The sequence below is a fragment of the Bos javanicus genome, chromosome 15 (assembly GCF_032452875.1).
Source record: "Bos javanicus breed banteng chromosome 15, ARS-OSU_banteng_1.0, whole genome shotgun sequence".
NCBI lineage: Eukaryota > Metazoa > Chordata > Mammalia > Artiodactyla > Bovidae > Bos > Bos javanicus.
This window is the reverse complement of record NC_083882.1, coordinates 59,911,148-59,937,241: the sequence shown is the minus strand read 5'-3', so window position 1 is coordinate 59,937,241 and position 26,094 is coordinate 59,911,148. Positions and strand designations below refer to the sequence as shown.

General features: G+C 37.1%; 1 long non-coding RNA gene across 4 annotated transcripts in view; it reads right to left on the bottom strand.

Moving 5' to 3' along the window:
* The window catches only part of LOC133226911 (uncharacterized), a 76,242-nt gene that overhangs the window by 17,239 nt on the left and 32,909 nt on the right, over window positions 1-26,094 (bottom strand). The window lies entirely within an intron of this gene.

The following is a 26,094-nucleotide window of genomic DNA, read 5'->3' as shown; positions in this document are numbered from 1 at the left end:
AGAGGGTGAAGTATCTGCTATGTTCCCTGCCTAGATTTTCAGTAGCTTTGACGGTTGCCAAGGTAACGATAACTTTGGTTAGCATCAGAGTAAATAAGGATCCAAAAATCCCTGAAATTTCATTTTCTATGTTATCATGTCACTTGGAGTAATAGTAATACAGGCTTTCTCCTTCTGCCCTCATCTTCCAACTAGCTTTTCCTACATTGCTGCATTTAATGATTAGCTTTTCGGGAAAGGACATTACAAACAAGAAGCTTCCAAAATCCTTTAATCTGTTGCAGCCAACAGGTGCAGGAAAGATAGCACTCTGCCCACAAAAGTGCTTCAGTAAATAAACAATGTGCTTTGGGTGCGAAGTTGAGGTAGCAACATATCATAGGAAACAGAAGGGGGAAATGTAGAACCTGTCTGCTGAGTATCATGCTCCAGTGTGAACACACAAAATTAGGCAAATACAATTACAGATCAATAAAAGCCAATTACTCCACTGTTTCTTATAAAATGCAACAGGCAATCAGATGCCATAAAATTCAGTGCAATATGTATAATCCCTTAGATAGGTGAACTATGTTTTTTCTGAGATTTGGTTTGATTTGATTTAGCTTGAGTTTCATACTTGCAGCTCTCAAACATCCCTCCTGACAATGCATTGGGTCTGAGAAATACAATCCTGCTACACAGAAGGAACATAGAGAATTTCCTTAACTGTTGTACCAGATTTATCAAATGAGTATATTAATCTTCCCTCCATTAAAAATTAACAATCTTGTAAAAAAAGTTTAGAGAACATAGAAGTACTCAAACCCACCTAGATTGCCCAAACACACTATTTTGATTTCTATTTGTCTTCCTTCCAAGCATTTTAACACCATTAAGATCTTACTATTTACATAATGTTGAAACAGGCTTTTTCAAATATTTTTTAGTGTTTGATCTCTTCTCAAACATGCTTCATGAAAAGCTATTTAACCATTTCCTTCCTTATTGGATATTCACATGATTTCAAAAATGTCCTTATTTTAAGGAAATACTGCATTGACTCATTGACTTTGCATCAAAGGTTAAAGGCTTTCCCTTTTATCATATTTTTCTCTATATATATTGCTAAAGTAGAATTACTAAGCTAACAGGAGTTATTTTAAAAAACAATTTTTTAAAATCCCATGAGTTTTGATTAAACACATCATATGTGTAGCAAAGTCTTTTTTTTAATATATGAAAATTGAAGAAGCTGAGAATAATTGTCAAGAGCACACAATTTGCATTCAAATCTATCTAAATTCAAGAGCATATGAATAGAAAATTTTTAACTTTTCTTCCAGATCTTGCCACATAGATGGTATGACAAGAGTCTAGGACTCTAGGATCTATAACTATTGCAATATGGTCTATTCATTCCATTTTTTAGAGGAAAAAATAAAAGTCAAAAAGGAAAAAGGTTAAACAAGTGGTGAAATCGCCTGTCTCCCAGGTCAGGTGCTATTTCCAACAGCCGGTGCCTCTGGCGTATGCATACAGACTTCAAATGTGGATTTTCTGATCTAACCTTCCACAAACTATTTTGAAAATGCATGCTTTATGCGATTTAGTATTTAAGTTCACTAAGCTTTGATGAGATAAATAGTGCTTTCCTCTTGTCATGATGTCATTACCTACTCAGTGTACTTTTTCTCCTTTATTTAGAAGCATGTCATGTACATTCAATTCTCTAAATCCTATAATAAATGCTTTTTTTAACCTCATGTGTGCTCGACTTCAACCTTTTATCATAAAAGCCTGTTTGTTCACCTTCTGACAGCTCTCCACAGCTCATCACCCTGCCGGCTGCAGCTAAACCATACAATTGTGTGAATTTCAATATATAGAAAAAAGATGAAAGATGGAAAAAAATAATAGATAATGGATCTATGATAAGTCAAAGAATTAACAAAAAGGGTCAAATTACCTGAAATTCAAACTAGAAGACATCAAAGAGGGAAAGCCAAGTACTAAAATAAGAGATAATAGAGGATGATTAGGGGGAAAATGATAATAAAAGAGAGATAATAGTTTGTAACTGGGAAGAGAAATTGTAAAGAACTAGAAATAAATGGGTGAGATAGAATTAAAGGTATAATAATGAGAACTGAAAAATAATAGTGGATGTAGTGAGGGATAAAGCTGTCATATTATCCGACGAAGATGGGAATCGAGGGAACTGTTCCTGTGGGAAGTTTCCAACGCCCTGGTCTAAATTGTTGTATTCAGATATGGAGCAGAGTGTTGGGGATATAAAAGTCAAGTGGGGTAACACAAAAATTATGTAATTATAATGGTGGCAAGCCAGTCCTGTGGTTTAAAACAGCAGATCGTAAGAAAAATCTTTAGGCTTCTTTTTCCATAAAGAAAAAGCACTCCACTCACAAATCTATATGATTTGTCTCTCAGTTCATCTTATGCAAACGAGATATTCTGGGTCAAAAGTATCTTCTTTGGAAGATGGGTCAACTGTGTGCACAGGTGTGAGCATCTTTCACTCAAAACATCTTTCCTAGAATTGTGTGCCCTAAGATTTTTGTTCACGTCTGCCTTCTTAACTATTCCCCTAATGCTATTACTCATGTGCTTTGTTATTTAAAAGTTTAATTTTGACTTGATCTGATTGATCATTTGAGTGCACAGATTTCACAGTACAATTACATTTACAAAATTACCAATGTACTTATAACAAGCAGTAACATAGCCTGAATTTGATTCCCTGTAAATCCCAGAGGTATATAAGTTATTGCTGTTGCTTTATTTGAACATGGACTTTTTCAAAAATAAAAAAGACTTTCAAATATACTATTTTATTATGTGGCTAGGGGCTTACAAATCCATGATGTGAAACCGATCCAGTTGGAATGCACAACTGCATTTGAGCAAGAAACCAAGGCAGTATCCTGGAGACCTTAAACTCTGTCCAGAATAGAATACATCCTTGGCTACAGTATAATGTGCAAGTTGGGGATACAATACTATTATACTCTATAAATAAAGAGATGAATAAATGAGTTAATTAATTACTAAAAGTTTTCACTCCTACCAAAACTAGACTCATTATACAGTTGATACTGTCAATGACACTAAATTATTAAACTTCAGGGAAATCTCTGAGTATTACATATAAGTCCCCACTATAGTCGACATGAGAAATATATTCATCTACCTGTTCTCATCTAACAATCTGATCACAGTTCACAGTGCAAGGCCAAGTTCATTAATGCATTCATTGTTGACCATATGATATAGGTAGCATTGCATTTGGCTACAGAAGTAATATTATTCATGGAGTAACAATATCAACTTCACTTACCTAAATGGCCTGTAAGGTCGATTTGATTTAATCATATAAACAAAACAGAAAATGCCAAACATAGTTGAAGTCAGCAAGACTTAAAAATAATTCAAGTTTGTAAGAACAAGAGAGTTTACCTATTAACGCCAATAATATTGAATATGTATCTTTAAATGGTGGTCAGTTTAAGATAACTAATCCAAGATGTAACTATTGAAAATGAGGAAGCAAATTCTTTGTTAAAACTTCCAGCTGCTTTCCTATTAGAAATAAATTAAAATTTAGTAATAAAACAGTTAGCTACAAAATATACAAATTACACAAAATCTTTAGATTATGAATAATTCTCATTTAAAAGTATAAAGGAAAGTTACAGCATTGTTAAATATATAGGGTGATTTAAAATAGGACAAAGATGGCATTATAAATAAATGAGTGCAAAATAGACTTTTGAAGATCAATATCTGGAAAATATAAAGCTGGCTTATGCTTTGTTTTTTACTTTGTCTCTTTCTCTACATATAAAAAAATTAAATATACAAATAGTAAAATAAAATGGCATTTTTAAAAATTTCAAGCTGTGGAGACTTTTCTGAACAAGATAAAAATGCCCCAAGTCACAAACGAAACAGTGATAGATTTGACAGCATGGATATTAAAAACCAAGCCAAATAAAATGACTCTGTATAGCCAAAGACATCAGAATCAGCTCTAAAATTCACTTTACAATTAATGGGAGCAGATGAGGAATACAGATTTAATACAGATATAGATGATATAGTTATGAACAGATGTATACAGATGTATATGTGCATACATATAATATATATATAAATATCAGACACACAGTTATTCATAATATAGAAGAGCCCTTAATAGCCACACATCCAAAGAGAAACACATAAAAGACTTTAAACAGAATATTTGAAGGAGAAATATAAACAAATGTCCAATATAAATTTTTAAAAGAAGTATCAGAATCACTGGTAATCAGAAGTCACTCAAATAAAAAATTAAATCTATTAGACTGGTAATAACTAAACCAATTATAGTAACTACAGTTTAGGGAAGTACACGGAAAAACGGACATTTTCATATTCCTGTTGTCAATGTGTCAACTGGTAAAATATGCCTGGATAATAGTTTCCTAGTATGTATCAAGATTTTGATCCAGAATTTCTACTTTTAAAAAATTCTCACTAGAAGATAGCTGATATATCATACAAAAATGCACGACAAGTACGTTTAATATTTATAAAACAAAAACTTGGACACAGCTGAATGCTGATCCATTAAAGAATGGTTGAATATAGTAATATTGGGAAAAAACACCTCATGAAGACTTTTAAAAGAATGAATGATGCATATCCATGCTCATTTACACAGAAAAAGTCAGCAAAATGTTTCTGAGGGAATAAAATAGATTGTTTCACAGCAATATTTATAATACTGTCTTTGCAGATAAGTATCTAGAAAGGCTATTTTTAAAATACGTTTTACATTTTATATTGAGTGCTAGAGTTTGAGACATTTTGAAATTTTGTATACTTTAAATTTATACAAGAATAAACACAAAATCTATTTTTGTTTTGTAAAATAATAAATTCAAACCCAATAATAGTATCCACACTCTGCATGACAGTCAAAGTGGAGGTAGGAAGGGCAGGTCTTAGAACAATGAGAGAAGAATTTGTTTTTAAATTTCAAAATTTTTACTTGTCAAAGATTAACATGTTAAAACTACGTCCAAGGAAGAAGAGTTGATTGATTATTCTTAATCAATCAAATAAAGATGTTGAAATAAGATTGTCAAATTAAATACAAAACTGACTGATGCTCTATAGTTCTTAAAATAATAATCTTTGAAATTACTTTTTCTACTGGACAGAATTTACCTGCATCCCTATCAGATGAAAGAAATTTGAAATTTATTAATGTGTAGCTTTATAGAACTTGGGTCCTGGTCATTAGTATACACTAAGTCAAAGTTACCTCTCCATGGACATTATGTGTTCCTCAGGCAGGCTGGTTGGACAATGGTATCACAGGAACTGTGTTTTTGGATAATTTTACTCAATAACATTTTTCAATTTAAAGAGAATGATGTAGGGCATATATGGTGAAATAATCTTGAGCTGAAGTTAGACTCCTCTCCACCCCCGCCCCATTCAGTTTCCCTTTCTTCCTTTGTTTTTTCTTTTAATTTTTGCCTAAAATAAAAAAAATATATATATTATATAGTTCAATTTTGTGGATCGGGAATCTGGGAGAAACTTGGGTCAGTGATTTCTTTTCTATTATACCTGGTACCAAAAGGGTATTCAGCTGGTAGCTGTGCTGTCTGGAAGGTCCAAAGACTTTGTTCACTTGCCTGTCTGAATTAGCTGGACCTTCATTTCTCTATGTACGTATCCCTTCCCTTCTGCTTCTCTTCTAGGGCAGATGCGAGTCAAACTTCTTATATGGCAGCTCCGATCCTCCAGAGACCAAGATGTAATCTGACAGTCCTCTAAACCTGATATTGACACAGCACCATGTATGTCATACTCTATTGGTCAAAGTAGTTACACACCAGCTTAATTCTATCATTACAGTTCAGTCACTCAGTCGTGTCTGACTTTCGCAACACCATGGACTTCAGCAAGCCAGGCTGCCCTGTCCATCACCAACTCCCGGAGTTTACTCAAACTCATGTTCATAGAGTCAGTAATGCCATCCAACCATCTCATCCTCTGTTGTCCCTTTCTCCTCCCGCCTTCAATCTTTCCAAGCATGAGGGTCTTTTCAAATGAGTCAGTTCTTCATATCAGGTGGCCAAAGTATTGGAGTTTCAGCTTTAGCATCAGTCATTCCAATGAATATTCAGACTGATTTCCTTCAGGATGGACTGGTTGGATCTTCTTGCAGTCCAAGAGACTCTCAAGAGTCCTCTCCAACACCACAGTTCGAAAGCATCAATTCTTCAGCACTCAATTTCTTTATACTCCAGCTCTCACATCCACACATGACTACTGGAAAAACCATAGTTTTGACTAGACAGACTTTGTTGGTAAAGTAACGTTTCTGCTTTCTAATATGCTCTCTAGGTTGGTTATAGCTTTCCTTCCAAGGAGTAAGCATCTTTTAATTTCATGGCTGCAGTCACCATCTGCAGTGATTTTGGAGCCCAAAAAATAAAGTCTGTCACTCTTGCCACTGTTTCCCCATCTATTTGCCATGAAGTGATGGGACTGGATGCCATGATCTCAGTTTTCTGAATGTTGAATTTTAAGCCAAATTTTTCACTCTCCTCTTTCACTTTCATCAAGAGGCTCTTTAATTCTTCACTTTCTTCCATAAGGTTTATGTCATCTGCATATCTGAGGTTATTGATATTTCTCCCAGCAATCTTGATTCCAGCTTGTGCTTCATCCAGCCCAGCATTTCTCATGATGTACTCTGCAAACAAGTTAAATAAGCAGGGTGACAATATACAGCCTTGACATACTCCTTTCCCTATTTGGAAGCAGTGTGTTGTTCCATGTCCAGTTCTAACTGTTGCTTCCTGACCTGCATACAGATTTCTGAAGAGGCAGGTCAGGTGGTCTGGTATTCCCATCTCTTTCAGAATATTCCAAAGCTTTTTGTGATCTACCCAGTCAAAGGCTTCAGAGTAGTCAATGAAGCAGAAGTAGATGTTTTTCCGGAACTCTTGCTTTTTTAATGATCCAGTGGATGTTGGCAATTTGATCTCTGGTTCCTCTGCCTTTTCTAAAACCAGCTTGAACATATGGAAGTTCACAGTTCATGTACTGTTGAAGCCTGGCTTGGAAAATTTTGAGCATTACTTTATTAGCGTGTGAGATGAATGCAATTGTGTGGTAGTCTGAGCATTCTTTGGCATTGCCTTTCTTTGGGATTGGAATGAAAACTGACCTTTTCCAGTTGTGATCACTGCTGAGTTTTCCAAATTTGCTGGCATATTGAGTGCAGCACTTTCACAGCCTCATCTTTTAACATTTGAAATAGTTCAACTGTAATTTCATCATTTCCACTAGCTTTGTCCATAGAGATGCTTCCTAAGGCTCACTTCACTTCACATTCCAGGATGTTTGGTCTAGGTGAGTGATCAAACTATTGTGATATCTGGGTCATGAAGATCTTTTTTGGATAGCTCTTCTGTGTCTTCTTGCCACCTCTTCTTAATATCTTATGCTTCTGTTAGACCCATACCATTTCTGTCCATTATTGTGCCCATCTTTGTATGAAATATTCCCTTGGTATCACTAATTGTCTTGAAGAGATCTCTAGTCTTTCCCATTCTGTTGTTCTCCTCTATTTCTTTGCACTGATCACTCAGGAAGGCTTTCTTTTCTCTCCTTGCTATTCTTCAGAATTCTGCATTCAAATGGGTGTATCTTTCCTTTCCTCCTTTGCCTTTAATGTCTCTTCTTTTTTCAGCAATTTGCAAAGCCTCCTCAGCCATTATGCCTTTTTGCATTTCTTTTTCTTGGGGATCGTCTCTATCCCTGCCTCCTGTACAATGTCACAAACCTCTGTCCATAGTTCCTCAGGCACTCTGTGTATCAGATCTAATCCTTTGAATCTATTTATCACTTCTACTTTATAATCAAAAGGGATTTGATTTAGGTCATACCTTAATGGTCTAGTGGTTTTCCCCACTTTCTTCAATTTAAGTCTGAATTTGGCAATAAGGTGTTCATGATCTGAGCTGCAGTCAGCTCCCAGTCTTGGTTTTGCTGACTTTATAGAGCTTCTCTATCCCTGACTGCAAAGACTATAATCAATCTGAATTTGGTATTGATCATCTGGTGATGTCCATGTGTAGAGTCTTCTCTTGTGTTGTTGGAAGAGGGTGTTTGCTATGACCAGTGCATTTTCTTGGCAAAACTCTATTAGTTTTTGCCCTGCTTCATTCCATATTCCAAGGCCAAATTTGCCTGTTACTCCAAGTATTTCTTGACTTCCTACTACTTTTGCATTCCAGTCCCCTATAATGAAAAGGACATCTTTTTTGGCTGTTAGTTCTAGAAGGTCTGGTAGGTCTTCATAGAACTGTTCAACATCAGCTTCTTCAGCATTACTGGTTGGGGCATAGACTTGGATTACTGTGATAGCGAATGGTTTGCCTTGTAAATGAACAGACATCATTCTGTTGTTTTTGAGACTGCATCCAAGTACTGCATTACAGACTCTTTTGTTGGCTGTGATGGCTACTCCATTTCTTCTAAGGGATTTTTACCAACAGTAGTAGATATAACGGCCATCTGAGTTAAATTCACCCATTCCAGTCCATTTTAATTCACTAATTCCTAAAATGTGGATATTTACTCTTGATATCTCCTCTTTGACCACTTCCAATTTGCCTTGATTCATGGACCTAACATTCCAGGTTCCTATGCAGTACTGCTCTTTAAAGCATCAGACTTACTTCTATCGCCAGTCACATCCACAACTGGGTGTCGTTTTTGCTTTGGCTCCATCTCTTCATTCTTTCTGGAGTTATTTCTCCACTGTTCTCCAGGAGTATACTAGTCCCTATCAACCTGGGGAGTTCATCTTTCAGCGTCCTATCATTTTGCTTTTTCATACTGTTCATGGGGTTCTGAAGGCAAGAATACTGAAGTGGTTTGCCATTCCCTTCTCCAGTGGACCACGTTTTATCAGAACTCTCCACCATGACCCGTCCATCTTCAGTGGACCTACATGGCATGGCTCATTGTTTCATTGAGTTAGACAAGGCTGTGGTCCATGCGATCAGATTGGTTAGTTTTCTGTGACTGTGGTTTTCATTCTGTCTCCCCTCTGATGAAGAAGGATAAGAGGCTTGTGGAAGCTTCCTGATGGGAGAGACTGACTGAGGGGGAAACTGGGTCTTGTTTTGATGGGCGGGGCCATGGTCAGTAAATCTTTAATCCAATTTTCTGTTGATGGGCAGGGCTGTGTTCCCTCCCTCTTATTTGACCTGAGGCCAAACTAATGAAGATAAGGGAGATCTTCTTCAACAGGTCCCATTCATGCACTGCTGCACTCAGTGCCCCCAACCCTGTAGCAGGTCACCGCTGACCCACGCCTCTGCCAAAGACTCCTGGACACTCACGGGCAAGTCTGATTAAGCCTCTTGTGGGGTCACTGCTCTTTTTGTCTGGGTCCTGGTGCACACAAGGTTTTATTTGTGCTCTCCAAGAGTGTGTTTCCCAGTCCTGTGTAAGTTCTGGTGGCAATATGGTGGGGTTAATGGAGACATCCTCCAAGAAGGCTTATGCCATACCCAGGAGGTCTGCTGCACCCAAAGCCCCTGCCTCTGCAGCAGTCCACTACTGACCCATACCTGTGCAGGAGACACTCAAACATGGTTCTGGCTGAATCTCTGTGGGGTCCTTGGGTGCTGGTGCGCACAAGGTTTGTTTGAGACCTCCAAGGGTCTCTGGTGGGTATGCAGTTTGATTCTAAATGCAGTTTTGCCTCTCCATTCTTGCTGAGGCTTCTCCTTTGCCTTTGGACATGGGGTATCTTTTTTTGGTGGGATCCAACATTCTGTCAATAGTTGTTCAGCAATGAGGTGTAATTTTGGAGTTCTCACGCTCATCTCCTGCTGCCTAATTTTAAGGGGGAGAAGAATAGACTTCTCTCTCCATGGAAGGAGTGTTGAAGAATTTAGATTCATCTCTAATTCACAAGAAAAAAAAATCTGAGCTCCACACCCAATATGTGATATGTTTCTCCTTCCAAGGAAAGAGTCAAAACCCATTTTGGATGCAGAAGTGCCTAATAGAGATAAATCAATAAGGGTTAAACAAGGCATATACAGTACAGTTAATATTAATCTTTATGTTAACAAGATCAGCTAAGAGACAATATAAATTGATTTATTAACTATGAGATAATTTAGTCTCTAAGTATTAGGCACCATCTTCTTGTTCCTTACCAAACCTGATGACTAAACAGCCATAGCTGAAGCGTGCTAATATTTCTCAGATGCTATTCCTGCATGGAATGCCATTTTAGAAATTAGATTTTAAATTTAAAAGGGGCTTAACTTAATCTTTCTCATACAAAAAGAGTGAATTGTTCAGGCTATATATTTATAATTATTATAATGTCAGTGAATATGCACTTATTTTCTTAATTCTTAGATTGGCAGTGCTGTCAAAAATTATCATTTGGTATTACAATGGCGGAAAGAGTACTTTATTCTGGTACACACTTGTCTTCAGAGCTACAGAGATCTGTGTTTAACTTTTAGTTTATTTATAAAGAGCTTATTCAGAGTCCCCACTACTGCATTCTTCAGAATGTATATCAAGAGCCTCAAATGAATACACTGTCAAACACAGAGTTTGCCTGGCCTTGATCTGGGGTTCAGAGGACACTGGAGTCATATAGCTGAAGTGCCCTGGCCTAACAAGGATACCTCTATATTCAGGTGAGAGGAGTATGGGCTAAGGCCTTGCCTTTTCCTTCACGTGTAGCATGGTGAAGAAGATAAACATGTGGTATGAGGTCAGGATCAAGACAAGCAGGAATAGCAGTAGAATACTTGTGACCAACAGGACCATCTCATATACAGTGGGATTTTCACAGGAGAGATTGAGGAGACCTCACAGAGTTAAGTGGCTAATATTCCTGGCTTTAGATGGAGAAATGCAAAATGTAGATGGTATGGGCCAAGGAAGAAAGCTATCCTCTAATACAAGACCCTACTGCCATTTGTTGGAAAACCTGATAACTTATGAAGGCTGTGTGCCCTAAAGCAGATAACCACATTAAGGTCAGAAGCCATGTGAATGAGGACACATTTGAACATTCCAAGGGTCAAGAAGAAAAAAAATCTGAGCTCCACACCCAATATGTGATATGTTTCTCCTTCCAAGGAAAGAGTCAAAACCCATTTTGGATGCAGAAGTGCCTAATAGAGATAAATCAATAAGGGTTAAACAAGGCATATACAGATTTGTGAAGTCAAGAATCTCTTCAAATCAAGACAATAGATATCCCTCTGGAGTGAGACTTATGGAGCTGGGAAAGACATTTTCCATACTGGTTAAGACTCCCAGGAGAATAAAGTCTGAAACAAAGATTAATTTTCATTTTTTAAAACTTTAGATTTATTCTTACAGCTCATGTAGTTACCATTTGTGAAGTTCTTAATTGTTTTGTGCTAGTCTATAATAGATGGGGAAACGGTGGAAACAGTGTCGACTTTATTTTTGGGGGCTCCAAAATCACTGCAGATGGTGACTGCAGCCATGAAATTAAAAGACACTTACTCCTTGGAAGAAAAGTTATGACCAACCTAGATAGCATATTGAAAAGCAGAGACATTACTTTGCCAACAAAGGTCCGTCTAGTGAAGGCTATGGTTTTTCCAGTAGTCATGTATGGATGTGAAAGTTGGACTGTGAAGAAGGCTGAGCACTGAAGAACTGATGCTTTTGAACTGTGGTGTTGGAGAAGACTCTTGAGAGTCCCTTGGACTGCAAGGAGATCCAACCAGTCCATCCTAAAGGAGATCAGCCCTGGGTGTTCTTTGGAAGAAATGATGCAAAAGCTGAAACTCCAATACTTTGGCCACCTCATGCGAAGAGTTGACTCATTGGAAAAGACTCTGATGCTGGGAGGGTTTGGGGGCAGGAGGAGAAGGGGACGACAGAGGATGAGATGGCTGGATGGCATCACCGACTCGACAGACATGAGTTTGAGTGAACTCCGGGAGTTGGTGATGGACAGGGAGGCCTGGCATGCTATGATTCATGGGGTCGCAAAGAGTCAGACACAACTGAGTGACTGAACTGAACTGAACTGAGTCTATATTTTCATAAGGTATAATTTTCCTTCTGCCTGAATTATCTTTAATATTTCTTATTATATGTGTCTTCTAGAAATTAATTCTTTCAACTTCTGTGTGGCTGAAAAGTCTTTATTTTGCATTTGTTTTTGAGATATTTCAACAAGTATAGAAATTTAGGTTTAAGTACTTAAAAGATGCTGCTTCAGTGTCTTCTTGCTTGTAATTTCTGTGAAAAAAAAATATTTTGTCTTCTTTTTCTCTTTTTCTGTTCTTCCAAATATAATATGTCTTGCATCTCTGGACACTTTCATGACGTTTTCTTTGCGATGGGCTTTAAATAATTTGATCACGGTGTATGCACTAATGAGGATTCTCCAGAGAAACAGAATCAATAGAACATATATAAAAAGAGATTTATTATAAGGAATTGACTAACATGATTACACAGCCTTACAAATCCCCAGATCTGCAGGGTGACTCAGCAAGCTGGAGACCCAGGAAGAGTCAATGTTTCAGCTTGTGTCCAAGGGCAGGAAAAAGCAAAGTTCTAATAAGAAGACAGTAGGCAGGATGAATTCTCCCTTATGTTCTATTTAGGCCTTTAACTGATTGGATATGACCCACCTACATTAGACAGGACAATTTGCCTTACTCAATTTACAATTTAAATATTAATATCATCTAAAAATACCCTCACAGAAACACCCAGAATATGTTTTACCAGATATCTGAAAATTGACCACCGCAATGTGCTCTAGCGTAGTTTTCTTCATTTTTCTTGTGCTTGGGGTTCATTAAGCATTTTGGATCTCTAAGTTTATAGCTTTCAGGAATTTGGAACATTGCTGGCCATTTTTCTTCAAAGATTATTTTGTGCCTACTCCTTCAGAGACTCCATTCACAGATACAGATTACCGATATCCTTTTCATTTCTTAAACTTTTTTTTCCCCTCTGTGTTTAATTTTGGATAATTTATATTGCTTCATCTTCATATTTACTAATATTTTATTTTACAGTGTCTAAAGTTATTAATCTCATCTAGCACATTGTTCATCTCACACAATGGATTTTTCATTTTTAAAAGTTTGATTTGTCTTTTTTGTGTTTCCCATGTCTCTGCTTAATTTTTTAAACATAAGAATATAGTTATAACACTTTAACGTCCTTATGAGCTAATTCTAACATCTAACTCAGAAATAGAATGATTTCAATTGATATTTCTCCACATTATGATTCATATTTTCTTGCATATCAATCATTGATGAGATTGATTTTGTGAGCTTTACCTTGTTAGATGCTAGATTTTATCATATTCTTACATAACAGTTCTTTGTTTTGGGATGCATTTAAGTTTCTTGGAAGCTGTTTGATCCCTTTGGGTCTTACTTTAAAATTTTAGACTAGATATGAGCAGCATTTAGTCTAAAATAAAATATTTTCCACTATTAAGGCAAGACCCCTCTGGGCATTTCTCCAATGCTCCATAAATCATGAGGTCTTGTAGTCTGTCTGGGGGTAATAGGGACTATGTCCATTCTTATATGAGTGCAGAGAATTCTCTTCTTTAATTTGTTCAACTGGTTCTGTCCCTGAGCTTGGGTAGTTTCCTTATAGGATTGTACTGTAAGTACTCTGCCCTGTGCTCAAGTAAAACATTTTGTGTATATTTCTGGAGTTCTTTCTCCATGCACTTCCTTTCATAATAGTATGGCTTGAGAATTTTAACTTTCTTTGTCTCCACAGATATTCAGATCACTTCCTCAACTCAAGAATCTTAAAGATTCTCCTTTTGAGTTACTCTTCCCTGTGCTATGACTTGAAACAATCTTTGGGTATTAAGATGGGGCAACCACCTAATTATCTTCCTACATCTTCCTACATTCTTCTCTATTAACTGTGCTCCAATATCTTATAAATCATTGTTTTATGTATTTCCTTTCTATTTTTTAGGGGGGTGAGGTCAGATAGACAGATCTAATCCTGTTACTCTCTCCTTGCCTAGAAGCAGAAGTAATTTGTGAAAATATTTAATGATGATGTTACAGAGAGGGTGGTCATAGAGATTTTTGTAGTCTTTTAAAAAGTAAAATAAATTAAGCATTATGTGTTGAAAGTTCCCTTGAAAGATATGATTATGTTGCTATGATGATGGTATTAAAAATGGCAAGATATTGCAGAAGATAATATAATGCAGAGAAAAGGGCTTGGCTTAGGTACGTTTCAGGGAATTTTATACTCTCTGAGTCAGCCTTAAGACAGTAGAATAATTTTGTACCTTTTTTTTGGTAATGGGCACTATCATGTCAATAAAATACATTAAAATTCTGTCAGCCAGACTGGCATCAGCTGTCTTCCTATCATATCCCAACCTCATAAGGTATTAGAAACTTGCAAGTACAAGAGGCAAAATGGTAGATAGTAACTATCATATCTGCACATACACCACTCCCACTTTTTCTGCAGGGCCTTTACATCACAAAAGATGCAGTGGTAGGATTATACAGAAGCTTTGAAGTCTATTTCCTGGGAGTTTGAATATATATCCCCTCTTCTACTCACTAGAACTTCTGAGGTGTGAAGAGAGAAATTTAGGTCACACAGATGCAGAATGTGTCAAAAACAGTGGAATAGACAAGAGAAAAACAAAAACCTAGAAACCTGCTTGTGCAATGTCTCAGTCTCAGCACTTATAAAACAATGTTAGTATCATTGAATAGAGTATACAAATGCAAAGTAAGTAATTTTTTGTTTGTGCTCCTCCATAAGAGCAAAAGGAATTCTCATTAAAAATACATGATGCTTTAAACTTGTAATCACTTTCTAAAATCCAGACGCATATTAGAATGATCTTGGAATTTTTTTTTAAATATAAAAATCCAGGTATTCTTTTTCTCTCCAAAGTTCCATACGTGTTTCTCATGAGCATCCATGTTTAAAAAAAATGAACTATATGATGATTTTTTTACTTTTATCTAGTTTGTTTCACTTTTTCTATTTCATATTCAATGTTCCCATTTAATTTAGTTTATCTTTTCCAATTTCTCCATCTCTTTTTTGTTGTTCTTTTTCAAGCCTTTATCAAGTATAGTAGAAAATTTTTATATATGCATGTATAAATATAATATGAATAACATATATTTTAGATAACATGAATTTTTGCCTAGCTAGAAAATTTATGACATTTTGATTCCACTTGTTTGACTTAGTATGAATAGAATGTTAGATTTCTAATTTATATTCACTCAAAACTTTGATAGAGTTTAATGTATTTTGGTATCTTATATTACTGTTAAAAGACCACAATGTTTATTATCTTAGTGATTTTAAAAAATCTGAATGAGCCTTGAAGCTTCTAATCCAATTTTGAGAACATAAAGAAACACTATGTAGTTAAAATAAAAAAAAAAAAAAAACATACGGTACAGTATTATTAACTAAAACACAGATTTTGTCCAAATTTCATAAAATTTTATGCTAAATGTCCATTATTTGTTTTCATACCTTATTCAGGATTCCACACTGTACATAGCTGTATTGGGCAACTTCAGCCACATGCAACAATTTTTTTTTTATTTTAGTTTTAAACTTTACAATATTGTATTGGTTTTGCCAAATATCGAAATAAATCCGCCACAGGTATACATGTGTTCCCCATCCTGAACCCTCCTCCCTCCTCCCTCCCCATACCATCCCTCTGGGTCGTCCCAGTGCACCAGCCCCAAGCATCCAGTATCGTGCATCAAACCTGGACTAGCAACTTGTTTCATATATGATATTATACGTATTTCAATGCCATTCTCCCATATCATCCCACCCTCTCCCTCTCCCACAGAGTCCAAAAGACTGTTCTATACATCAGTGTCTCTTTTGCTGTCTCGTACACAGGGTTATTGTTACCATCTTTCTAAATTCCATATATATGCATTAGTATACTGTATTGGTGTTTTTCTTTCTGGCTTACTTCACTTTGTATAATAGGCTCCAGTTTCATCCACCTCATTAGTACTGGTTCAAATGTATTCTTTTTAATGGCTGAGTAATACTCCATTGTGTATATGTACCACAGCTTGCTTATCCATTCATCTGCTGATGGACATCTAGGTTGCTTTCATGTCCTGGCTGTTATAAACAGTGCTGCGATGAACATTGGGGTACACGTGTCTCTTTCCCTTCTGGTTTCCTCAGTGTGTATGCCCAGCAGTGGGATTGCTGGATCATAAGGCAGTTCTATTTCCATTTTTTTAAGGAATCTCCACACTGTTCTCCATAGTGGCTGTACTAGTTTGCATTCCCACCAACAGTGTAAGAGGGTTACCAATCAAAAATGGGCCAAAGAACTAAATAGACATTTCTCCAAAGAAGACATACAGATGGCTAACAAACACATGAAAAGATGCTCAACATCACTCATTATCAGAGAAATGCAAATCAAAACCACTATGAGGTACCATTTCATGCCAGTCAGAATGGCTACGATCCAAAAGTCTACAAGCAGTAAATGCTGGAGAGGGTGTGGAGAAAAGGGAACCCTCTTACATATGCAACAAATTATGGTAAATTCTCTTTTCATTTTTATTCTGTTAGAAATATTTCCTAATGTTCCTTGTTATGGCTTCTTAGATAAACCCATCATTTAAAAGTGTAACATTTAATTTGCAAATGCATAGGGTTTTTTAAGTATCTTTAATATTAATTTCTTATTTTGATATTAATTTCCCATTTAAATTTTTGTTCTCTGCAATCACCCTCTATGTTTTATCAGTCTTCTAACTTTATTGAGGTTTTCAATGGCTAAGTCAAAGATCTCTCTTGGTAAATGTCACATTGCACTTGAAAATATGTGGGTTATTTTTAAATATCTTTTGATATTGATTTCTAATATAATTCCAAAGTGATAAGATAATAGACTGTGTGATTTCAATACCTTTATATCGTGAAACTTTTGCATCTTATTTTATATTCCTGGATATGTTCTAGTGTCTGCTAGTTTATAGTCTATGGGAGCTTGAATATAATTTGTACCCAGCTGCTGTGTGAAAATTGTATAAATCTTAATCATGTTGAATTGGTTCATGGTGCTTTTCAGGTCTGCTATATCATTTTACCTTTCTGTACATTCCTTCTACTGATTTTTGGGAGTTTGATATTGAAACTCCAACTAAAAATATTAATTCACATACTTAAAAATAATTATAATATATACTGGAACTATATGTAACTTTGTTCTGTATTTTCCAAGTCTCCTGTAAATGTGTTATCAAACTTACATACTTTTAAAAATAAAAAATACACATGAAGCTTTGAATTCACTGAATTATCATGAGAACATAGAAGGAAGGCTCTTATGGGATTGCTTTTAACTGTGGGACATGGAGTAAAAATCAAAGATATTTCAGGCCAGTGCCTTTATACAGGCATTAAAGCCATTTGTAAAAGTTTCCTTTATATTCTTGATTGAGTTTGGGCTCAATTCATTTATCGATGAGTAAGTTAAACCAAATCAAGTCAACCAGCTTCCCTATATTCTTTCTTTCTTTCCTTAATTTTTACTTTCTTCTTTTTTTGGAGCAAGAGAAGTTAGGTTAGCAAGCCGTTTATTTGTTTAAAATACTCATTCATCAATCCACAGTGTAGATGTAAAAACAACACAGACTGAGGGCCTTTATCCAATCTAACGTAGTCAATGCTGATCTTCATGCCATAAACATAATAGCTTACAGAACTCATACTGTGTTTATGTGCTATGGACTGAGTGTTTTTATTTTGGAAATTCATATATTGAAGATCTAGACCCCAGTGTGATGATAATATGAAAGTAATTGGGAGGTAACAAAGTCATGTTTTTCTTGTAGGCATGTATGGATGTGAGAGTTGGACTCTAAAGAAAGCTGAGTGCCCAAGAATTGATGTTTTTGAACTGTGGTATTGAAAAAGACTCTTGAGAGTCCCTTGGACTGCAAGGCGATCAAACCAGTCAGTTCTAAAGGTAATCAGTCCTGAATATTCATTGGAAGGACTGATGCTGAAGCTGAAGCTGCAATACTTTGGCCACCTAATGTGAAGAACTGACTCGTTGGGAAAGACCCTGATGTTGGGAAAGATTGAAGGCAGGAGAAGAAAAGGACGACAGAGGATGAAATGGTTGGATGGCATCATTGACTAGATGGACATGAGTTTCAGCAAGCTCCAGGAGTTAGTGATGGACAGGGAATCCCAGTGTGTTGCAGTTAATAGTGTCACAAAGAGTCAGACAGGACTGAGAGACTGAACTGAACTGAACTGAGGTCGTGAGGGTCTCATCTTCATGAATGCGATTAGTGCACTTACAAAATAGAAACACTAAAAGAGATGATCTCTGTCTCTACCACATGAGGATACAGCAAAAGGAAACCATGTACAACCAGAAAGAAGGCTTTCTCCAGACACCAAATCATCTGACAACATATCTTGGACTTTCCCATCTCTAGAACTGTGGGTAATAAATATTTGTTGTTTAAGCCACCCAGACTATGGTAATATGTTATAGCAGTCCACACGGACCAAGACTGTGTGTGTGTTTGTGCGTGTGTGTGATAAAGAAACAAAGAGAGAGGGGGAAAAAATGGATTGAGTAGACAATTTTTGAGTCCCAATGCAAAATGAAAATGCATACCTTCTCCAAAAATTATTAAAAATTTCAAGACAGCAACATCAGACCATTAAACAAAGCATGGGGGCCCTGTGAGACTGCACAGGTAGCATGTTCAAAAATCTAGCCCTAGTGTGAGACTATGATGACTATGACCAATGCAGCAAGAGTAACTGTACTAGACAAGAGTACTATACCAAAACATATAGATGCAAAAATAAATCTATCTGGACTATACCATACTGCCCCACCAGTTTTTTTTTTTCTCAAAAAAAATAATATCTTCCTAATTTTGTCAGTCCTAACCATATAGACAAATTGATGGGAAAGAAAATCATGCAAAAATTAATACTTAATAAATATGATGAGGAAATTATTCATAAAGTATTAAATGGTACTAGGTCATCTTTTCTTGAGCAATGGCTTGAAATGAAATTGTAATAAAAGCAGCAAAACAAGTTGGATTTAAAGGACATGCAGGATTGTGCAATTACTTCTTCAGCTGATGAAATGTAAATGCTTAAAGCTTACAAAATAATTACAAGGCAATTATGGAAAGAAGGTCTGTTTTGTTCACTCAATTCAGGTACTATGGAAAAAGTTAGTGTGTCAAACTATTAACTTTGAGTAATTTAATCACCATCCTGAAAGCTAAAATAAGATATTCTGGTGTCTTGCCAAAGGGGAAAAATAAAGCCTGCAGCAACTACAATTCTTTTCGATTTCTTTGTCGAGAACCAAGCAACTCTCTTGTAACAGTTACTTTCCATGGTTAGATAAGACAGATAGATAAATGCAATATTGCCAATGCAAGTAGGTAAATCTTTGTTTCTTAAAGCTGATTCTTAAGATAAATACTTGCCTCATCTTCTAGTGAAGGATAATATTACTTAAACCTGTTGAAAATCAAGCTAGGAGAAGAAGGCCAATCACTTCAAATTGTTATCAAATTAAATATGTGATAATCCTAAACTTTGAAATTACTTTATGATTATTAGCAGGATTAATATGATTTGGGAAAATGTCATCTTGATTCTTCCACAGAAAACTACCTACATGAGAAGTTTTCAATTTGCTAAGATTTACACATCTCTTCCTAAATTGTATATGCTATGTCAAAGGAAAGACTCATTTTGGCTTAGTGCTGTCTCTCAGTGTATCCTTTTTTATGATTATAGCAGATAATTGGGAAGAATTTTTGTGTGTGTGAGTATGAAATCTTTTATGGTTTCTAATTGGCTTTAACTTATGAAACATGGAGATTAAACATAAATGTCAATAGTTTCTGACAATTTAGGACATGGGTAACCTTATGAAAGATATACTTTAGTTTCTTCAACTAGTTTAATATCAACTTGATAGGATTTTGATGAAAAATAAGACATCATGCAAAATGCAGGGCTGGATTAAGCTCAAGCTGGAATCAAGATTGCCAGGGGAAATGTCAATAACCTCAGATATGCAGATGATACCACCTGAATGGCAGAAAGCGAAGAGGAACTAAAGAGTCTCTTGATAAAGGTGAAAAGGGAGAGTGAAAAAGCTGGCTTAAAACTCAACATTCAAAAAACTAAGATCATGGCATCTGGTCCCATCACTTCAAGGTAAATAGATGGGGGAAAAATGGAAACCATGACAGAGTTTATTTTCTTGGACTTCAAAATCACTGCAGATGGTAACTACAGCCATGATATTAAAAGATGCTTGCTCCTTGGAAGAAAAGCTATGGCAAACTTAGACCACATACTAAAAAGCAGAGACTTCACTTTGCTGACAAAGGTCCATACAGCCAAAGCTATGGTTTTTCCAGTAGTCATGTACAGGTGTGGGAGCTGGTCTGTGAGGAAGCCTGAATGCTGAAGAATTGATGCTTTCAAACTGTGATGCTGGAGAGGACTCTTGAGAGTCACTTGAACAGCAAGGAGATCAAACTAGTCAATCCTAAAGGAAATCAGTTCTGAATATTCATTGGATTGCTGCTGAAGCTGAAGCTCCAATATGTTGGCCACCTGATGCAAAGAGCTGACTCACTGGAAAAGACCCTGATGCAGGAAAGATTTAAGAGCAGGAGGAGAAGGGGGCAACAAGGGTGAGATGGTTGGATGGCATCCATTGACATAATGGACAATTAGAGTGAGAAACTCTGGGAGATAGTGAAGGAAAGGGAAGCCTGGTATGCTGCAGTCCAGGGAGTCACAAAGAGTCAGACATAACTGAGTGACTAAACAAGAAGATTGCTTAATTAAAAAAAAAAACAAACTAACTCTTAAAAGATCTATAACACTGTCCAAGTTTTATAAACATCACTGCTGTTTCTATTTCTCAGAAGTGGAATGAATTGACTTTTTTCTTAATATACAATTCAGTTCATTCATTCAGTCCTGTCTGACTCTTTGCAACCCCATGAACTGTAGCACACCAGGCCTCCCTGTCCATCACCAACTCCCGGAGTCCACCCAAACCCATGTCCACTGTGTCGGTGATGCCATCCAGCCATCTCATCCTCTGTTGTCCCCTTCTCCTCCTGCCCTCAGTCTTTCCCAGCATCAGGGTCTTTTCAAATGAGTCAACTCTTTGCATGAGGTGGCCAAAGTATTGGAGTTTCAGCTTCAACATCAGTCCTTCCAATGAACACCCAGGACTGATCTCCTTTAGGATGGACTGGTTGGATCTCCTTGCAGTCCAAGGGACTCTCAAGAGTCTTCTCCAAAGCACAGTTCAAAAGCATCAATTCTTCGGTGCTCAGCTTTCTTTATAGTCCAACTCTCACATCCATACATGACTACTGGAAAAACCATAGCCTTGACTAGACAGAACTTTGTTGACAAAGTGATGTCTCTGCTTTTTAATATGCTGTATTGGTTGGTCATAACTTTCCTTCCAAGGAATAAGGTCTTCTAATTTCATGGCTGCAATCACCATCTGCAGTGATTTTGGAGCCCAGAAAAATAAAGTATAAATATACAAATACAGGGGGAGCCTGGTGGGCTGCCGTCTATGGGGTCGCACAGTCGGACACGACTGAAGCAACTTAGCAGTAGCAGCATACAATTTATTAGTTATTTCTATGTCTATATTAATTATGCTATGGACTTACTCTTCTTAAGACCTATAATACTACATTCTGCTGGTAGCATGTATACATGTTATATATTTACATGCATTTCTTATCACAATCATGAAAGGCTTAAAAGGAAAAATAATTTCCCACATGCTTGGGAGAAAATACTAGACATTCAAGCATAAAACTCTGGGTATCTTTACCAACAAATGTTATTTGAATTAAACCACTTTTCCAAAAAATATTTATAAACCCTTTTGAAAATATGACTTACATGGTGTAATAGTGGCAAAATCCATAATCTGTAGATTAATCCACATTTATCTTAATTTGAATTGGTGTCATGAAACCTCTAGAGAAAACATGGCCATGGGAAAAAAAAATTGGCCAGGGAATAATAAACATTAATACAATTTGTTTTAAGATGAAAGATTTTAGCTACAATTATGGTGTATGTTCCAATTCTTTGCACTTAAAATAGCCAAAGCAATTTACCTGGCAGAACTGAACTGAACAATTAGAATTTTTTGAAGGTTTGTGCCTTTTGAGGAAGTTGAATGATTTCAGGCACACTGGTTGAAACATTTTACATTTTCTTTGGGAAAGAGCTGAAATCCACAAACAGATATCTCTTCAGGAAGTAGTGCTGGATGAGAAAACCTCAACAGGAATTAAAAAACTATTCAGGCAAATCTGGCCTTGGAGTATAGAATGAAGCAGGGCAAAGGCTAAAAGAGTTTTGCCAAGAGAATGCACTGGTCATAACAAGCACCCTCTTTCAACAACACAAGAGAAGACTCTACACATGGACATCACCAGATGGTCAACATCGAAATCAGATTGATTATGTTCTTTGCAGCCAAAGAAGGAGAAGCTCTATACAGTCAGCAAAAACAAGACCAGGAGCTGACTGTGGCTCAGATCATGAGCTCCTTATTGCCAAATTCAGACTGAAATTGAAGAAAGTGGAGAAAACCACTAGACCATTCAGGTATGACCTAAATCAAATTTCTTATGATTATACAGTGGAAGTGAGAAATAGATTTAAGGGACTAGATCTGATAAGACAGAGTGCCTGATGAACTATGGAACGAGGTTTGTGACATTGTACAGGAGACAGGGATCAAGACCATCCCCAAGAAAAAGAAATGCAAAAAAGGAAAATGGTTGTCTGAGGAGGCCTTACATTTAGCTGTGTAAAGAAGAGAAGCAAAAAGCAAAGGAGAAAAGGAAAGAGATACCCATTTGAATGCACAGTTCCAAAGAATAGCAAGGAGAAATAAGAAAGCCTTCCTGAGTGATCAATGCAAAGAAATAGAGGAAAACAATAGAATGGGAAAGAGATCTCTTCTTAGATATCTCTTCAAGAAAATTAGAGATACCAAGGAAATATTTATGCCAAGATGAGCTCAATAAAGGACAGAAATGGTATGGACCGAAAAGAAACAGAAGATATCAAGAAGAGGTGGCAAAAATACACAGAAGAACTGTACAAAGATCTTCACAACCCAGATAATCACGATGGTGTGATCACTCACCTAGAGCCAGACATCGTGGAATGTGAACTCAAGTGGACCTTAGGAAGCATCACTACGAACAAAGCTAGTGGAAGTGATGGAATTCCAGTTGAGCTATTTCAAATCTTAAAAGATGATGCTATGAAAGTGCTGCACTCAATAAGCCAGTAAATTTGGAAACTCAGCAGTGGCCACAGGACGGGAAAAGGTCAGTTTTCATCCTAATCCCAAAGAAAGGCAATGCCAAAGAATGCTCAAACTACCCCACAATTGCACTCATCTCACGTGCTAGTAAAGTAATGCTCAAGATTCTCCAAGCCAGGCTTCAGCAATGTGTGAACCATGAATTTCCAGATGTTCAAGCTGGATTTAGGAAAGGCAGAGGAACCAGAGATCAAATTGCCAACATCTGCTGGATCATGGAAAAAGCAAGACAGTTCCAGAAAAACATCTATTTCTGCTTTATTGACTGTGCCAAAGTCTTTGACTGTGTGGATCACAATAAACTGTGGAAAATTCTGAAAGAGATGGGACTACCAGACCACCTGACCTGCCTCCTAAGAAATCTCTATGCAGGCCAAGAAGCAACAGTTAGAACTGGTCATGGAACAACAGACTGGTTCCAAATAGGGAAAGGAGTATGTCAAGGTTGTATATTGTCACCCTGCTTATTTAACTTATATGCATAGTACATCTTGAGAAATGCTGGGCTGGATGAAGCACAAGCTGGAATCAAGATTGCTGGGAAAATATCAGTAACCTCAGATATGCAGATGACACCAACCTTATGGCAGAAAGTGAAGAAGAACTAAAGAGCCTCTTGATGAAAGTGAAAGAGGAAAGTGAAAAAGTTGGCTTAAAGCTTAACATTCAAAAAACTAAGATCATGGCATCCAGTCCCATCACTTTATGGCAAATAGGTGGGGAAACAGTGACAGACTTTATATTTGGGGGCCCCAAAATCACTGCAGATGGTGACTGTAGCCATGAAATTTAAAGATGCTTACACCTTGGCAGGAAAGTTATGACTAACTGACACAGCATATTAAAAAGCAGAGACATTACTTTGCCAACAAAGGTCCATCTAGTCAAGTCTATGGTTTTTCCAGTAGTCGTGTATGGATGTGAGAGTTGGACTATAAAGAAAGCTGAATGCTGAAGAATTGATGCTTTTAACTGGTGTTGGAGAAAATTCTTGAGAGTTCTTGGACAGCAGGGAGATCCAACAAGTCCATCCTAAAGGAAATTAGTCCTGAATATTCATTGGAAGGACTCATGCTGAAGCTGAAACTCCAATACTTTGGCCACCTTCTGCAAAGAACCAACTCATTGGAAAAGACCCTGATGCTGGGGAAGATTGAAGGTGGGAGAAGAAGGGGACAACAGAGGATGAGATGGTTGGATGGTATCACCGACTCGATGGACATGAGTTTGGGTAAACTCTGGGAGTTGGTGATGGACAGGGAGGCCTATCGTCCTGCAGTCCATGGGGTCGCAAAGAGTCGGACACGAGTGACTCTTTTTCAGTCACACGAGTGACTGAACTGAACGGAGATGGTTACCAAAGACAAATCTGAGAGATTAAAAATCCAGGAGGATCAACTCATAGAGGAGCCCTATACTCTTGTGAATTTTATCGACAGGAGCTTGACCAGTTTCCCCCAGTGAATACCTGAGAAAAATCCCCTCCTGCTTGTGGCAAGAGAAGGGGCAAAGCAACCATTTTGAAACATACTGGAGCCCTCTGTTCTTCTTAATAAGGTCTGCCCCGAGGGAAAAGTAGTTAACCAGAGCTCCCTGGTGTCTCAGGTGGTGAGGAATCTGCCTGAAATGCGTGAGATCTGGGTTCAATTCCTGGGTTGGGAGGAAGGGAACAGCTACCCATTCCAGTATTCTGGCCTGGAGAATTCCATGGACAGAGGAACCTGGCAGGCTACAGTCCATGGGGTCCTAAAGAGTTGGACATGACTGAACAACTTTCACTTTCACTTTTAACCTGCTGGAGTATTATCAGATCCTACCTGACCTGGGGAAAAGGAAATAACCAGCCATAGCCCACTCTACCCATACTGTTCCATCTAAGAGGATGAAAAAAAATGACTCACCAAGTTCACAGTCCAGAAGCACAGACTACCAAAAGACTGAAACCTCATCGTAGGTCATAGAATGCATCCTCTTCCCACACATTTGTTGTTGTTCAGTCGTTAAGTTCTATCTGACTCTTTGTGACCCCATGGACTGCAGCACATCAGGCTCCTCTGTCCACCATTCTATTTGGGAGTTTTCTCAAATTCATGTTCATTGAGTCAGTGATGCTATCTAACTATGTCATTCCCTGCCGCCTCCTTCTCATTTTCCTTCAATTGTTCCCAACATAGTGTTTTCCCACAGCTTACCACCCCATTGCTAAAGGACTATTTACAGCAATTCCTTTGACCCAGTACCTCAAGAAAAAATTTACAAGGTGTACTAAGAGGCAAAAAGCACAGTTTAAATGGCAAGCATCAAAGCCAGACTCAGATGTGAAGGAGATGATAGCAAAAATGAAGGGTGGTGGGTAAAGTATAATGGTTTAGCAGTAAGTGTTCAGTGGTCAGCAGGGTGTAGAAAGTGTACATTATTGGGCATAAAGCGAATGTTTGAAGCAGTAAACAATATTGACACTGAATGGCCTCTGATAAATGAAGACTGCAAATTTTGAGCCCCAGAGCACATAATAAAATAAGAGAAAGGCAAGAAGCAAATACAGAAAATAGAATGCAGTTCAAAAAAATACT